Source organism: Scardinius erythrophthalmus, assembly GCF_964197995.2.
Source record: "Scardinius erythrophthalmus genome assembly, chromosome: 12".
Classification (NCBI taxonomy): domain Eukaryota; kingdom Metazoa; phylum Chordata; class Actinopteri; order Cypriniformes; family Leuciscidae; genus Scardinius; species Scardinius erythrophthalmus.
This window is the reverse complement of record NC_138232.1, coordinates 36,950,772-36,968,096: the sequence shown is the minus strand read 5'-3', so window position 1 is coordinate 36,968,096 and position 17,325 is coordinate 36,950,772. Positions and strand designations below refer to the sequence as shown.

At 37.9% G+C, this 17,325-nt stretch overlaps 1 protein-coding gene across 2 annotated transcripts in view; it reads left to right on the top strand.

Annotated features, from left to right (window-relative positions):
• The first annotated feature begins 232 nt into the window (after positions 1-232).
• The window catches only part of palm3 (paralemmin 3), a 42,085-nt gene continuing 24,992 nt past the window's right edge, over positions 233-17,325 (top strand). For both annotated transcript variants that reach the window (XM_081380707.1, XM_081380706.1), the window contains exon 1: positions 233-642. The gene's annotated coding sequence lies outside the window, so the exon portion shown is untranslated. The remainder of the gene's footprint in view (positions 643-17,325) is intronic.

Genomic DNA, 17,325 nt, shown 5'->3' with positions numbered 1-17,325 from the left:
AGGAAAGACTGTAGCCTAGATGTCTAGATGTCTCTAACAGGTTGATTTCATCCACTCTCTTTAGCTGATAAAATGGGTCAGTAGTTGCTTAACTGCACACCACATGAGCAGTTAATTTTTAACAAGTCCAAAAAAACAAATATAAAGAAGCCTTGCCGTTTTTATTTAGAAAAAAAGGAAACCGTTTGCCAGGAGTGGGTTGGCCTCACAAACAGGAACTTTCGAGTCAGTCAGTCAGTCAGTCAGGTAACTAGAAACCTCTCACTCCCCTTCAGTCGTCCATGAAACGCATGAAGTGCGTCGAGGTGGGAGAGGCTCAAAGTTTTCAGTGGATGTTTGAAACTAATTTCTTTTATTTTGTCAAAACGACGTTATTAATGTCGCTTGGCAGCAATTGCCAACTAACCGGTTTTAAGCGTTGAATTGAATCCATAAAATCCTGCCTTTGTTCTTGGCGAAGCTCCTCAGGTGTTTTGTTCTTCCAGCAGAAGACGCGGTAAAGTTTGCGGATTACGTCCATTCGGCGTCGATCTTCGTTCGCGCTGCAAACTCATCTTCTTTTGAACTATATTAGTTCCGCTTTCAGTTTTGTTTGTAACAATTCATTACCTACTCAGCAGGACATACGGACCAGAACATCAGGTAAGGATGTTTTAAAGCTATTTAGGGGTGTTGGTTACTTGCTTCATAGTCAACAGGTAGCGTTTATTGGTTTTACGTGGATTTTCTGCGCGCATGCAAGTACAGTTTAGGCTAATGAAAGGCACATCTGTTTATTGCTCGCGGTTTACGATCGGTCCTGCGTAATTATCTGCAAGAGTTATCATTAATTTGTAAAATGACAAAAAGGATGGTTGAGATGTTAAAAAAGAGGTTATTTTAAATCTCGTTTAAAACACATTTGGAAAGATATGTAGGGTACTCTTCGTGTTTGCTTTTACTATATGTTTTTGGGGAAAAAAAAGTTAAAAAATTATAAAAAATATTTGTGTGTAGCTCTAACCTTGAGATGCACAACCATTGGGTCCAATGGGGTCATCTCAGTTTTGGTTTGTCACGTGACAAAATACCTTTTTCATGCTGAACAACAGTTACACAACCTTGACAGTTTTTACATTAAACCCCACAAAAATATCAAAATGAATTTAAGAATGCAAAAAATTATCACAGAATTAATCACAGAAAATGTTTATTCAAGTCTTTTAATTAATGAATTGCGATTCTTGTATTTTTGAATAGTGAAATAGGCCTACAATAGTGTCGTCACTGACTCAAACATAAGAAAAAATGTGATCTAAAAAAAAAAATCACACTTAGTCATAGGTTGCTGCAATTTCACTTTGCGTAAGTACAATATGAAAATAGTCTACATCATGCTAATGAAACTTGGAATGACTGAGTCAAGTAACTTAAAAATTTGTTTAAAGTTAATCGCATATGGCTTGATGTAACTTGATGTGCCAAGCAGGGTGTCTCCATGTTTAAAGTGGGAGTTTGCAACACCCCTGGGCTGTTAATCCCATCAGCCTACATGGTAACAGAACTAAAGACAGCAGTTTCGTTTTCACAGACTATCAGTTGTCATTTGATGCAAGGATCATTAATGTACGTTAATGTAAGGTGCTGGATTTGCTCTGCCTGTGTAATCCATAGCAGAACAAAATTATTATAACCTCTAAATAAGTACCAAGTTTACATATTCAATATTTTAGGTAAGAATATGTCTGATACTTTGCAGGATTAGTTGCCAACCCAATTTCATGCTGCAGTCATTTTTAAAAGCATGCACACGCAGAAGTTGGGCATTGTAAGTATGTGTCACAGCAAGAACAACAAAATGGAGCTCTTAAAATTCACTGAACTAAATGATTGGAGAGAAAAAGAGAATCCACCTGAAGCTTTCCTCGCTTCTTAAGTTGCCTGCTTGTCTGTGCAAGAACTGTTTACCATTGACAAAAAAGGTTTTATCTGGAATTGAAAAAGAAAAAAAAAAACACACAGAAGGCCTGAAGAAACTGGTAGGAAACCCTCCTTGTCATTGCAGTTGCAACCTGTTCAAGTGATTTAAAGAAATTCCATTTGGTGCTTTTCCACCCATGAAGGGAAGAACTTGGAAGTTCAGGTCCACCAGAGTGAAAAGTACAGAGATTTAGAAAATGAAAATAAAAGTGTAGACAGTCAGCAAGAAAAAACTGAGTGGTATAAAGAGATGGAACGGTCTCACTTGGCCATCGTGTCCAGGTGAAGTTTCTCTGTTGCCCCTAGATGATGGATGTTCAGTTTGCTGAAAGGAAATTCCTCACTGCCATGGAGTCACCATGCCGTCAAATACTCAATTACGCAAAGAAAAATGACCTGTGCAGCTTGAAGCGTTACTTTGCCTCTGACACACACCTTGACAGATAGCGATTAACTGCTTCTCTCTTGTGATAAAAACAATTAAAGCTGAAGTGTGTAATGTTTTTCCACGTTAAAACATTGAAATCCACCCTAAAATGCAGACAGTTGTGTTTCTGTGGCGTTCTGAAAATGTTACTATTTGTTTGAGCTTGCAGATCAGTTTGACATAGCAACAATGACTCAACCAATAGCACGAGTTTGGGGCGGGACTAGCTGTTTTTTGGGGACCAATGACAGATGGGGGGAGTGTTTTAGCAATTCTTTGTAGGTGTTGCTAATGGTGCATAAAATTAAGATTTAATTGTTGGATTTAGGGGCTGTTTACACAACTCTGTTTTCAGCTAAAAACTGAAAACTTCTTACGCGTTTTAGCCATTCATTTACACGTCAGTGGCGTATTGGGGTCCTGAAAACTCAAACGTTTGAAAACAGGGCTCTGTTCAGCCTCGACAAAACGTTGCACAACATTTTTTTAAACAGAAACGGTGATGCGTTGAACACACTGTTCTGATGACGCAAGAGTTGCAACTATGGCAGCTGAGAAGGCCATTCTTTGTGTTCTTTGTGAAGAATTTTCGGAGCCTGATGAAGTCGGTATAAATATGTGTTTAATACTACAAAATATGCCCGATGTTACAGTTACTGCACTTGCCGCCCAGAACAAAAGAGAACATCCCAATCGAGTGAAGGGATTGCTGAAACTGAAATGGAAGCACACATCTTACCTAATTCAGACTAAACACATCTATTTAGCCTCACATACTGACTTTATTTGTAGTTCATACTGTTTTAATACCCTGTATTTTCTTTCTCATTTTTAGGAAAAGCACTTAATTACCATTGTTTATTTCTATACCAAATGTCATACACTTGCAATGAAGCTAAAAATCTAAACAACTACATCATTATGTTGATATCCTATATTTTTACAATAAAACTTACTACAAACATGTCTTCTAATATCCTCAGTTGTTGCCTATACCAAGCTGCATTGAACACATTTGTAAATTACTTTCCTTGAACCCATTGTGCGAGTTCACTTTAATACCGCGTGCTTTATATACATGTTGCTGCTGATTGGACTGCAGTTCTGACACACCCACCAAACAAGAGAAAACGTATCTCAAACCCCGTTGCACACCGGTGCACGCCGTTTCCAGGAAACATGACGTTCAACCCGGAAACCGTAGCAAAACGTTGCGCACCGTTTTGAACTTGAACGTGCCCCAGGTTTCAAAGTGCATGTTTTTGAAAACAACACCGCTATCGTCTCCATGTAAACTACAAAACTGCGAATCTGTGAAAACGGTGACGTCATGTGCTTGTGTATTATGTATTCTGTTCAGTCTATAGGCGTGTAGTGTTTCTTTACAAAGTGACATCACCAACTACTGGCCTGGCAGCATAATGCAGCGTTTTGAATCGTTTTCGCAGATCCGTGTGAACGGGGATAGTTTTGACAACGCTGTCGTCTGTACGCAAAAAATCGCAGAGGAAAAACTTTTCAGTTTTTAGTACATCATTGTCATGCAAACGTACTCTGAGGAATGACTTGGAAATTTCTTTAAAGATGTTTGTTAGAATCTACTGTATAAAAGTCAGTAGTTCTACATGTTTGATTTTATTAGTTATTCAATAATGTGGCACATCTAAATCCTATCAAAACAAGATTGAAGGGTTGATGTTGATTGGTTGGAAATTTGTGGTTCTGTTGGCGTTGGACCTGTATGTTTGCCAGGAGCATTTAAGAGAGATGAGAGAGAGCTAAAAATCAATCTGAGAATTCACCCCAAAGGTACACCGTCAGCATAATCAGAGAAAAATAAGACCGAAAACTCTGTAGGCAACCTGTCTAAGACTTTTTTTCCACATGGGATGGTGCAAACAGATCTACTTTGAGATTTGTGTTGTTGTGCTATTAGATGCATATGAGTGTCGATGCTAAATTGTTGTTTATACATGCAGCCTTCCAGAGAACCTCTTTGTACAACAGCCTGGGGCCAAATACGCTTTTGCTCGGTGTAATTTTACACAGAATATTCCCCCATCATCCCTAGCTGCTATACTCGTCTCTCAGTGTGTGCTTGGACCGTTTAACAGCATCCTGCTGGTTAAAGAATTGGCTAGCTGCTGGAGATGTGTTTGCTGTTGATAGGGAACCACTGTGGAAAACCACAGGAGGACAATGGGACGACATCACATTTCTGATTTTTTTTTGCTTGCACACACATGCAAAAGCTTTTAAAGAAATAGGCTAGTTAGCCCAAAAATGAAAGATTTGTCATCCTCAAATTGTTCCACGCCTGTATTACTTTCTTTCCTGGAACACAAAAGGAACAAAATATATATAGTCATATGGACCACTTTTATGATAAATCTATTGTGCTTTTGTGTCAAATTATATTTTCATTTCTCACAAACATGGATGATCAAAAAACATCTAAAATAGCCAAATTCTGTTTTGTGGGAAAGTGTTACTTATAGCACGGAAGTCATGTTCGTCTCACATGGGAACTGTTTATTTCAGTGTATTTATAGTCCTCCTTCATAATTATTTCACAGTGTAGGTGAAGTAAAGCTGTTCAAAATCAAACTGCCTGTGTCCCATCTTAATTTCAGGTCAAAAATATGCAGTGGTTTCACATCTCCACTGGGCTCACTGTCACTCAGAGCTTATTATTATTTCATATAAGAGAACTGCCAGGCTTTAGGAAGCTAACACACCCATCTCAACAGCCTGCAGGTAATAAATCTGAAGTTTACCAAGCGCCGCTGTCTATTTTTACTGGTGGGCTCAGTGGCCCTCAGAGAGGTTCTGCTCTGTGCTGTGTTAGCTTTACAAGTGAGTAAATCATGGTGAATTGGACCTGACTTGACTACAGTTTAATATAGTTCAATAATAGAATGTTATGACTTTTTCTCTAGATAGTAAAAGTGTTTTACTATAGACTTATCACAGTTCTTCTGTAGCAGCCTTGCTTTAAAGTAGTGATAGACTGATATATTGCTCAGGCCAATGAATAAGCCAATATTTGGGCATTTGAGATGTTGAGAATTATCGCACCAGCCGATAAACATTCCCGCTTGGCTGATTAACAGAAGTACACAAAGAGTGTCACCTTCGCTGATAACTGTGTTATTGGTTCATTTGTTTTGACTAAATATTGTGTTATGTATATTATATTACATGTAATGTAACCCTAAGTGACATTTGAAGAAATCGCATTAATGTGTGCGAGAAACTTTTATGTGCAGATGACACATATTTCAGTTTTTTTTTTCCTGTAAATGTCACTCATTTCAAATGTCAAGACTCATTTGTTATTTTTAGTTGTATTGTCAGCATTATATCGGCCATCGTCCACTTTGTTTTTCTAGATATTGTCAATGATGCAACCAAATATAAAGATTTAAAAATTGGCCAATGAAACACCATATTATTTAATAGCTATTCTAATTGTAATGGAATCGACATGTCCCCTAATGTCTTTGGTGGTAATTGGTGTGAGCATCAGCCATTGAAAACCTAGAACAGTTGACTAGTTAAGAGAACCCAGCCACCTTTAAGACCAGTTCAAGCTGCACCAACAGACGACGACCAACGGCAACAGACACTTTGTCGACTTTTGTCGGATTAGTGTGTTAGCCTTGTCGGTGTCTGTTGGCTTTGTTCAGTGCTTGTTTTGTCGGGTCATGGAATTGGCCTTTAGACCAGGGTTTGATTATACCATCTAAGTACTTTATCTAATAATCATAAAGTGGCTTCTCCAAATTAATCTATCAAAGACAGATCAAAAGACACTGTGTTGAACTCCAAAAATTGACGCAAAAGTATTCAATGAATAAGCCTCATGAAGAGGCTATAAACCCAGCAGATGCTCAGTTACCCTGTAGAGCATGAAGGATATGAGGTCACAGCTCATCTGTCATCTGTGCCGTATGGAGCTGGGAATTACTAATAAAAACTATGAATATATGAAAGCAGAACGCTACCTGATTAATTTCCTCTGCTTGCATAAAGGGCAAATAGGGATGCTTGTAATTATTTATGAACAGCAGTGTGATATTATTTATATTCAGCTGGTGCTGTTAAAGACATGCCTAAAACGCTCAAATCTACTGCTGTGAAATGCTTTAAATGAACCTTTGGTGTACCTTGTTTGCACGCTTTCTGACTACGGATATTGATATTGTCTGCTAATTTGTTCAATATACAAAATCATTGGGATTTTCATGCCAGGGAACTCTTTTCTATACTAATTTACCACTAATTATCTGCTTAATTGTTTAGTTCAGCTGCTTTATTGACTTGATTGTGGAATCCCGTCAATGTTTTCTGACCTTTCTACCACCTCTTTATCCCAAATATCTTGTTGGCATGCTACAAAGGATTGCAGGATATCCCTATGAGATGCTGTCTCACATTTCACTCACCCAAGTTCATGAGAGCAGTAGTGTTGGTAAAAGACTTCCCGCTGTGTAGTTTGATGTCAGTTACCCTGTAAAGTGGGTTGAGCTATTAGGCATAATTAGCCAGTGCTGTCAGTCAAAGATAACTAAAGCTCACTTTTGTAGTTTGACTGTGCATGATGAAAGAAAACTTCAGAGAAATGCAAAAACATCTTATTTCTTTGTGCGTAAAACTTTTTTCAAATAAACAACTACTGAGTGCACCTTGTAAATGAGTGCATATGAACTAGATTGTACATTTGTAAAATACAGTTATACAATGGTATCTTTTGCAGTAAAAAACATAACAGGATGAATTTATCTACTGTTTTACATTAATGAGTGAGGTTTTTTTTGTTGGAAAAATGTGCCTAATCATTATGAAAATAATGTCACAATCAAAGAAATGTTAATACTGGCCCCTTTCCCTTTAGATTTTGAGGTGAAATATGACCCAGGCAGTTTGTGAGATTGACCCAAAGAGTTGAACAACTTTATGTATTATGGAGAAGCAAAAAAGTGTTAAAATGAGTACTTGTTGTCTCAACGTATAATCATATTTTGAGTGTCACTTTGTGTTGACTGTTTTGGTTGTTTCTGTGATTTCTAACTGGTTTTAATTTGTCTGCGAACTCAAGGGCGTCATAGAAGCACATGTGTGTTAAGCATTAGAAACTTAATCCACGGAGACAAAACAATGATTCAGTGTTTCTGGATGATAAAGGGCAGTTGTTTTTGTCTGAAAAAAGTTAATCTGTTATGGAAATGATGGATAACACTGATGTAGAAATACCTAACCCTGATTGTAAGTCTAAACTTGCCATAAACTATAAACTTGTCCCTCAAATATGATTGGTTGATTGAAAACATAAAAACAAAGATGTTGATCCAGAAACATGTTGTACTTGGTGAAATCAAGTTCAGCGTTCATACCAGACATGAGCAAGACCCAATTATTGCCATAACCTTTGTTTTTTAGAAAGACTACATTAGCTACTGCAACACCCAACCTAAATAGCTATTTGGCTATTGGTCAACATTAACTAACAGCCTGTGAAGATTATGGTGTCATTAACTCATTGAAAGATTACAAACACAAACATTTTCTTTCTTTGGAATAACATGCACTGATGAATTAAGTTAAAGGCAGGGAACAGTAAATAGAATCGGTTTTGATTTCATGTTGACTTTAAACGCTAAATTGGGAGAAGGGCATTTCCATCTTCGGTTGAAATTTCCCACAATTATCAACTCATTACTGCATTTGATTGGACTGACAGAGCAGACAGATTTGTGCATTTAATTCAGCATATGGGCTGAAAGTGTTACTTAATTATCCCAGAAATGTCCCACATATTCATCCAATGGACTACATGATTATTACTAATGGACTGTTAGTGCAGTATGCCGTGCATAGTTTGCTCAAATTGCTCATCGTAGGTGCACATTCTATCTTCACAGTGTTTGGAACCGCAGGAAAGCAGGGCACAGCTCAGAGACAATTTCCGCAGCTTAAACGAAACAAGGCCATCTATAAGTGGACTCAAGTATGTGAGGAAGGTCAATAATAATGTTTGACAGAGTGTAATGACATGGTTGAAGTACTACATGTTCACCAGGTCCTGGTGCTAAAGCTCGCTGATGGCAATCTGTGTGTTTGGTTTAGGCAGGATTAGGCTAGTCTCACATTCTTCCCTAAACCTCTTTAAGAAAATCACTAATCCCAGACAACAGCAGCAACATGCCGTTACATGACACTTTGCCTGCTCATCTCAAGAATATCTGGAGAAAATCCTGAAATGATTCATTATGAAAGTTCAAGTGAGAAAGGGTGCTTTGAGTTCCTGTTGGGGAAAGAGATGTTTAATCATTGATCGTGGCTTACTGACTCTGTTTATTAAAGTCAAAATGAATAATTGACATTGGAGCTTAAAAGAAGCTGAATGTCAAAAGCATTGGTAACCTATCTTCATGTATATATTTATTGTGTTTTCTTCAGTTGCAGTGTGTTGAGCTTTGTGCTTTTTGCAGCACGTTTCTGTGTTTGGTTGCGTTGTATTTTCAGCACGTTTCTATAATATTTAATATTTCTGTAATATACATTTTTATACTGTACATGATAGTGTTTTTTTATTCCTAAATTCACTGGTTGCATTTAAAATGATTGCTTTTGATTTTTGTTTTATTTTAGACAAAATAGTATCACTTTTTGATATTAAACTTTCATTGGTTATTGTTCATAACATGAAAATAAATATCAGACTTACATATATGTGCATCTAGATAAAATCTTGTGCACATTGACTTACTGAAATTTTGTAGCAGCCAGCCAATCAGATTAGAACTATCGGTATGTGGACATGCTGTCTGAGGACAAGACTATAATGTTGCAATATTACTGGGTGAGTTTGTAGGAAAATACCCAGAAAAGTTTTGGTGAAACAGAAGTTCACTTTAACACGTTGATGTTATCTAGGCCTTTGTATCAGCAATAAACTGATTGAGCACAGGCACAACAGTGATGCTGAATATGCTGCAATATTAAACGTGATAAATAAATAAAAGCTTCATTTTTATTCTCTCAGGTTTCAGTGTCAGAGCTGTTTGTTCCTGTGAATGTAGGTGATGTGCAGCAGAAGTGGAATGTCAGGTGTTTTTGGGTGACATGCTTTTTAATGCCTAAAGCCCCAAGGCGCTGTCAGGGCCCGTCAGAACAGGTGCTCACCATTGAGTGTCTTTTGTACCTGTTTTTTTACACCTTGGATTTTAGTTGGTTAAGTTCAAGATTTTACACTCTCAGTATACTTTATCATGTTCTGTTCACGCACAGTGCAAGTTACGATACATTCGACATGAGTGACATGCTCATGATGTTAGTGCTTAAAAAAACCTTAATTATTCAAAACGTCTGACATGTAGTGTACATAGGCCTCAATGAAAGTCAAATGCTGCCTGAACTGACAAAAATACAATCAGAACACTTTTGAATTAATATCCAGTTTGAAACACAGTTGACTCCTTTAGTAAGTTTGTTGTTAAGCTAGCGATTAATCTGTCAGGCATAAAAGCAAATTGATGCTAAAAAAAACCCAATGCATACAAATTCAGAATGCAACATTTTCCTCGCTTCGTCCACCATTTTCTTTTAATCTGGGATTGCCTTCTTTGTAAAGATACATGTGATTCTGCCCAAGATAACTTAAAGGATGCATAATTATGATGTCAAGTTTTTGTAACAATCTTTGCATTGTGAGCATGCCTGCAGTATAATGCCTTTTTGCAAGAGAGCCTTTCTGTATGACAACAATTGACTCTTTTGCTTATTTTTATTTCTTGTGAGGAATTTTAGAGGGAACATTTGAAATATGTTTATACTTGACTAAGTGTGCACTTCAACATAGATGAGAAGTCTCCTGAACTAAGAACCTCACTTCACTGCAATCTAGGTGCCTAAACCAGCTCTTTAACATCCCAAAAGTGTGCCAAACATTTTTTTCATCAAGGTGCAAGCTAAAACAAGCCTAATTTACATGAAAGGAGATGTGTTTGCATGGAAATAATTACTTTATTGGCACTGGAATAGAACTGCACCAAGCAAATTCCAATGATGTCTGGTTAAACTGGATTGCGGGTAGGTAGTGAATAAGAACTATTAAAGCCACACCGTGGACTTTGTGACCTAAAGAGTTGACGCATACGAGTTATTTTAAATGATTCCTCAGGCCAATATACAGCGTTTGACACTATTAATGCTCCGAGCGGGGCTGCCCTCTTGAAATACCGCCTATGTAAGTTTGGAGGAGACGGACCGTCGTTGAACAGGTCATGTGACCTGGAGAACGTATCGCTTTACGGCCGTCACGTGACCATAGGCTCTGATATACTGTCTTCTAGACTTTTGTGACAGTGCTGCGGCGCTTGTGGCCTCTAGGGGCGCTAGACGTGAAAGTTCCAGGTCTAGTGCCCCTAGCGGCCGCAAAAGTTCCGCGGTGTGGCTTTAAGTAAAAAAAAAAAAAAAAAAACCTTCCTATGCACCGTTTAAAAGAACAGTGAAATGAAATGAGTTCATTTCACTCAAATGTTACTCAAAGTCCTTTTGTACTTAATAGAAAAAAGTTACATGGACTCAATACTGTTCATGTCAAGCTGAACTTAAACTGAATGAGTTGCTGCAGATTTCTAGCTCCCAGTAAGCTTTCTGTCAGACTGTATTAATGTTGAAATTAAGTGTTATTTTATGTTTTTGCACAAGATTAATATAGGGAGATACATATGCTGCATGTTGCTTAACTGTATACACATGCAAGTGTATATAAATAGTTGCCTTGCTACTTGTATTAGCACTTGCTGGTGTGTTACATAGTAGTTAGTAGTACTGCATGAGCTAGTTAATAACTGCATAGACTTAAGTTAATGTGTATGCAATTTAATTGTAGGAGCTAATACACATTTTTCCAGGTAAATTGTAATTAACACATTTTTTTTTTAAACTTAAAGGCAGGGTAGGTGATTTGCTCCAGAATCATTTTTTTGTTATGCTGGTTGAAAGTCTCTTCACATCCTGATAGCAAATTAAGTGGTCTAAATGTATTTATATGTACATACAGTATATCATCTGTAAAAAGCTTAGGACCACAAAATATTCGTCCAATCATTGTAATCGGTCTGAATGCAATGATACGATTGATGTCCTACCTGCCTGTCAATATATGTATTTCCATACCTCCGCGCACCTGCTCATGCCAGACATCACATGTCATTCCTCCTGAATGACAAACTGCTCCTTTACTCGGAGCAGTTCGTGACTCGAATTTATGTGTTTCAATGTCAACACTATCAATGCTGAAATGAATCTGCAGCAGTCAGGTGGTACAGGTCAGTGCTCTTTAAGTTGTTTATGTTCATTATTATTATAATGTAATGTGCTTTGAGATGTTTAACAGTCTCTCATAGTGCTTTTGTTTGCTCCCTACTGTACGTGTTCATGTGTTTTGAAGGAGGCGTGGCTTTGGAAACGCTCTGAAGTGAGGGTGGGATCCTATGCTTTCTAAGCTAGCTTGCTTTTGCTAGCTTATTTGAAAATTGCCTACCCTACCTTTAATCTCTGCGTTTGATTACCTCAAAGTTCTGCTTACTTGTTAGGGTTTACAGTGTAGTGAAATCTCAGACTATTCACCCAGTTTATTTCCATCATTAAAAAAGAACATGAGAAACATTTGACTGAAAATACCCTTGGTAGAAGCATAGCTTGGAGGTGTTTTTATTTTATTTGGAGACAGAGGATTGAATTAAAAACAGACCAAAAAGCAAACAGATTCTGGGCATTCCACCAGTACATTGAGAGTGAGGAAAAGGGGAACATAGAAGACACACATTCCTGTCCTTGATAAGGGCTCTTCCCTTCCTCTGTAAATGTGTGTGTGTGTGTGAGTCCTAGAAAGAGGGAAATAAAAAGCACAAAACACACTGTTTTCCGCCCTTCGAAGTCCCAAGCATGTAAGTACCATAACAAACATTTGATCCACCCTTCGAAGTCCCAAGCATGTGAGTACCATGACAAACATTTGAGTCATGCCTTTGCAGCATGACTTCAGAAATTTGACAATAGGCTTCATGCTGAACGTTAAATGAACAAACAGGAAAACAGGTCTCATTGCATCCACTTGTCGGAGAAAGTGTTTACAGCAGGATGAACTGATGGTGATATCTATTGAGGCAATCAGCTAATCTAGCTAGTTCTTTTTACTTTTGCCATTTAATTTAATTTAATTTAAACATCTAAATGTTAATGAGAAGAAAAATCGTATTTTTATTTGTATTTTTTTATTCTTTTTACGTAGCACATAAAAAGGCCTGAACCAGAAGCGATGTAACCATTCAGTAAACGCGAGCGACGGGGAAACCCAATAAAGCCCTTTATCATTCAAGGCACCTGACATCTGTTCTGTCATGGTAACAGCATGGCACTAACATGCACATGCACGTTGCACGCTGTGCCTGCAGTGGTGTTGTGGTTATCTAGTCATGACTCAGAAGTTGCATCTCGATCCGTGGCCTTTGCTCACACGGCTGCGTTTCTCGCAAGCTGTTCAAACAGAGCTTAGTGGCCTGGCTTGATAAAGAAAAATTAAGTCTCTAAAAATAATCTTCGATGATAATTGATAGTGGATTTAAGGGACATTATGGCTTCAGAAGATTATAGACAGCCCAGAGGGTGACATTTTGTTGAACCTGCCAGAGATTTGACAACTTACAGCAGCATTAAAGCGCATTTGGTTGCACCGTTTAAATATGAAATCCTCTTGTGAATCAGAGGATTTGTGGCTTTTCCAGTTTATAATTAGCTGAACTGTCATCTTATGCATTTTGATGAGGACTGACCTTTCCTAATGTGCGTTCATTTTCTTTTCTTTTTTCTTCATTCAAGCATTTCCTGCTCACTTCGACAAACATCCTAAATTGATTAAGAGAAGCATATTTGAAATATTCCAGTTGACACCTGGAATCCACCATGAAATAAACTCATGCAGTGTTAAATCTCAAGTTAAAATCTCACCGGCTTTCCTGTTAAGCTGATGGATAGCAGTACTTGTAGAAATCTACAGACTTAGTGTTGAGAATCTCAGCTTGATGATTAGCTTACTATATGATTTATTGACTAGTTTCAGTGCTTGTGCAAGAACTCCGTTTCTGATCTATGACCTGCCTTCCCCCAAAAATCTTTAGGTAGCTTTCACAACATCTAAGTAGTCTTGCAAATTCAGTTGGTTGTCTGTCTTGGAACTTTGAAGTACAAAGATAAAAAGGTAAAAACCAACCACTATTGTTGTTTTTTTCAATGACATTTCAGGACATTTACATGCTGAACAAGAACAACCCAATTGTACAGGAAAAGACAGACAGACCATGGCAGAAAATATTCATAGAATTTTTGTTCTAGTTAAAATGTCTAAAAATCTTTAAGGATAAATGCACGTGTGAATCAATGCTGCATAAGATATTAAAGAAATGAAAAATATAAAAATTAAAAATCTTACATCAGAGAGTATCTGGTCTTTTGCGGTATTTCAAACACATTCGACCACATGAGCATTAACACTACGAAAGCAATCTGGTCGAATGTGTTTTCAGCTACCTCTGGAAGTGGTCGAAAGTGGTCAAGCTCAAAATGTTTTAGACCCCGTTTACACCTGTATTTAGCATCATCCACTTGTGATCCGATCAACTAAAACACATCTTAATACCAGGTGTAAACAGGACCTAATTGAAACTCAAAAAGTATTTTTTGCACTGTGACTGACATATAAAAAGATTCCAACGTGGCAACCTTGTTTAACCAAACTTTGTTTCTTAGTGGACTGATAAAAACCCGAACACCATGACTCTTGGAAATTGCATAAAGCCAGCAAAACAGAGCTTGACAGTTTGAGCTTTTGGAATTTTTGTGTGCAATATGCATCAGACGGTCAGTGAATGGTCAGTGGGAGGTGCGAGGGTGTCCCATCAGACTAACACCAAACAAAACCTTATCAAGAACAGCAGCTGGCCTGGTGACACTGTCAGGTTATCAGTGCAGCTTATTAGATCACGGTAATTAGGCTTGTACTGCAGGCATTACATAGACACACACCCTCATTCCTTCTCCATGCATTTTAAATTTAGGGTTAGCAGAGTCGGCTGAACTCCACAGTGTTCATAAACAGTGTTTTTGAGCTTCTATGAAGGTGCGATATCACTGTTATGAGTTCCATTGAGTCTCACATGGGCCTGGAAGTGTGCAGAGGATATTACAGATGGAGAGCTTTAGATGCTTGTTCCTGTCTGAACAGAGACTTTATTGTGCCAGACGACTAACGTTTAGCACAGGAGCACCTGACAGAGAGGCCATTGATCCAGTTCTAGTAGCCCTGCGCAACTCAATAACATCCCAAGCAAGAAAAAGAGACGCCCAGGGAGGTCGACACAGTCAGCTGGTCCTCCCTAGGGAGGTTTAAGAAATGTTATTACACCAGTGGTTGGACTGAAGTTGCAGGCCAGAAGGTCAAACGAAAAGAAGTCTGCTTGTGAAGGAAATTATTATAGCATAGAGCTGCTGCACGATTAATCGTTAAAAGATCTAGCAATCTAGATTCAAACACCCACGTGATCTTATTCCTAAATGACAACAATTTGCCTGTGTCTATTAAACCTCTGACAAAATCATACCGGAGCATTCAAATCTGTGTTTGCGCTGCTGCTGACTGCTGAGAGAGAGCTGTCATGTTTAGGTATGAAACAGCTTAACAAACAGTCTTTTCAATCACATAGTATTGTTATTTCTGTCTTACAATCATTCAAATCATCACAGAAATACTGGGTTAAAAGTTTATAGTTCAGATATAAATACTGATGTCTACTGTAGCGATCAAAATAGAGCAAATCTCCTTTTTAAAGTAATATGCCGCTTCAAATAACGATTTGATTTGTTCAAAAACGCTGATTCATTCAGTAATGAAACAAGTAGGCTGCATCTGAAATCGCATACTTCCACTATATATATGCGAAAAACTGTATGTGACAAAATAAGTATATCTGAATTCATAGTTCTTATAAAAGAGTAGGCAAAAAGCACCCGGATGAACAACTACTTCCGGCGAGATTCTGAAGTGTGCATACGATGGACACTTTACTATCCCATGAGGCCACAGGAGAGGATTTGTGTATGGCGGTGAAGCGACGTTGACGTATTGGGTTCACGCTGGTAGGTCGCGTGATAAGGGCAACATGCTGAATGTAGTACGTCCAGATTACATTCATACTACACACATTCATATTATATAGAATATATTTTTTTAGCAGTTGTGAAGTGTTTGCTGAGCTTATTACTATACTGTACCTACTCAAGAGAGTATGCAGATTTCGGACACAGCCGTAAAGTATTTATGATTCATCCAGTAATGAAACAAGTGAAGTCTTTGAGTCATTATGAGTCAGTCATTGAATCATTCAAACATTGCCATTTTTTTAAATAATAATTTTTAATTAATTAAACATTTTTAATTTTTAACTTCAGCAATTCATATTTTGTCAGAACCTCTTGTAATTTACATGTCATTTAATTTAGGACTAGTCTGCTCAGAATCATCGTGCAGCTCTACTATAACATGTACTTTTTATTGATGAGTACAGGCTGAAATTGGCACCACGACTAATTTCATCAAAGTTTAAATTAAAAGTTTGTAACTGACAAGTCCGGGAGTTCTCAAACCTGTTCTGAAGGACAGCACTGTACATTTTGTGTCTCTCTCATCTAACACACCTGATTTAACTCATCAGCTCATTAGTAGAGACTGCAAAACTCCAGGACAGGTTTGAGAACCCCTAGACTAGTCGACTAGTCTAACATCCCCCCAGAGGACAGTCAGAAAAGTCTGTAATTTAGTCATACACACTGTTGTCAGTTATTCCTTATTCTATTCTATACACATGCATGTAGGAAACTTCCCGTTTACATGGATATAGGATCTGAAATTGTAAAGTAAGTTTAATTCATAATGGTTCCCCTTTAAGCCAATATAAAATTTTATATCAGTAGGCAAGTTTCCTCTATTTTGAACTGTAGTGTAACAAGCTTATAAGCAAGCCTAAATGTTATATGCCAGTTTGACATAACACAGACTACACAAAACTGTTCCATTTTCTTCTAAGTCTTTAAACACATGCAAAGTCTGAGGTAAAATAAAATATATATTATTTTAAAGTCTGACAATAACATGACAATAATTTGAACATAGCCTTTGTAAAAATATAAAATACAATATAAATACAAAGAATAAATGTGCAAAAAAGGTATAATGTAAATGACTAGCATTTCCAATGTCGACTAGCCGCAGCAGTTTAGTTGTCAAGTCTCACACATCCCTAGTCCACAGTACATATGGCACCTGTGAGAAAATATCACATTGTTTCTGTTTTCTGTTGTTTCCAGGCATACATGTCATCATACCATGTGATCTCACCCATTGGAATCTGCCCGCAGGGGTGTCTAACACTAGTCGGGCTATTTGTCACATACACACAGTCACTTTTGCACATGTTCACACATGCATATTCTGTTTGGATTCACACACAAACTTTTTATTGGAATCCTGTGTTTTCATACGCTGCCCGTTTAAAGTGTCACTCACAGAGACCTGGCAGCGTTGTTACAACCGCCACATTGAACGTTTCAAATTCCTCTCATACCCCCCAGTGTACACACGCACACAGGCACTCACACACACAAAAGCAGTGTTCTGCAGTGCTACAGTCAAATTCCACAAACACTATTTTGGTGTCTCTGGTCTAAGGAGAATGGAAACGGGGCCGGACTGCAGAAAACAGCCGCAGTGAATCGATGCTCGTAGAAGAGCTGCCTCCAGAGAAGTAATAAAGTCAGAAATATGAGCCAGGGCTCTGATGATGGAGGAAATGCAAAGAAAGTCGAAACTTCCTCAG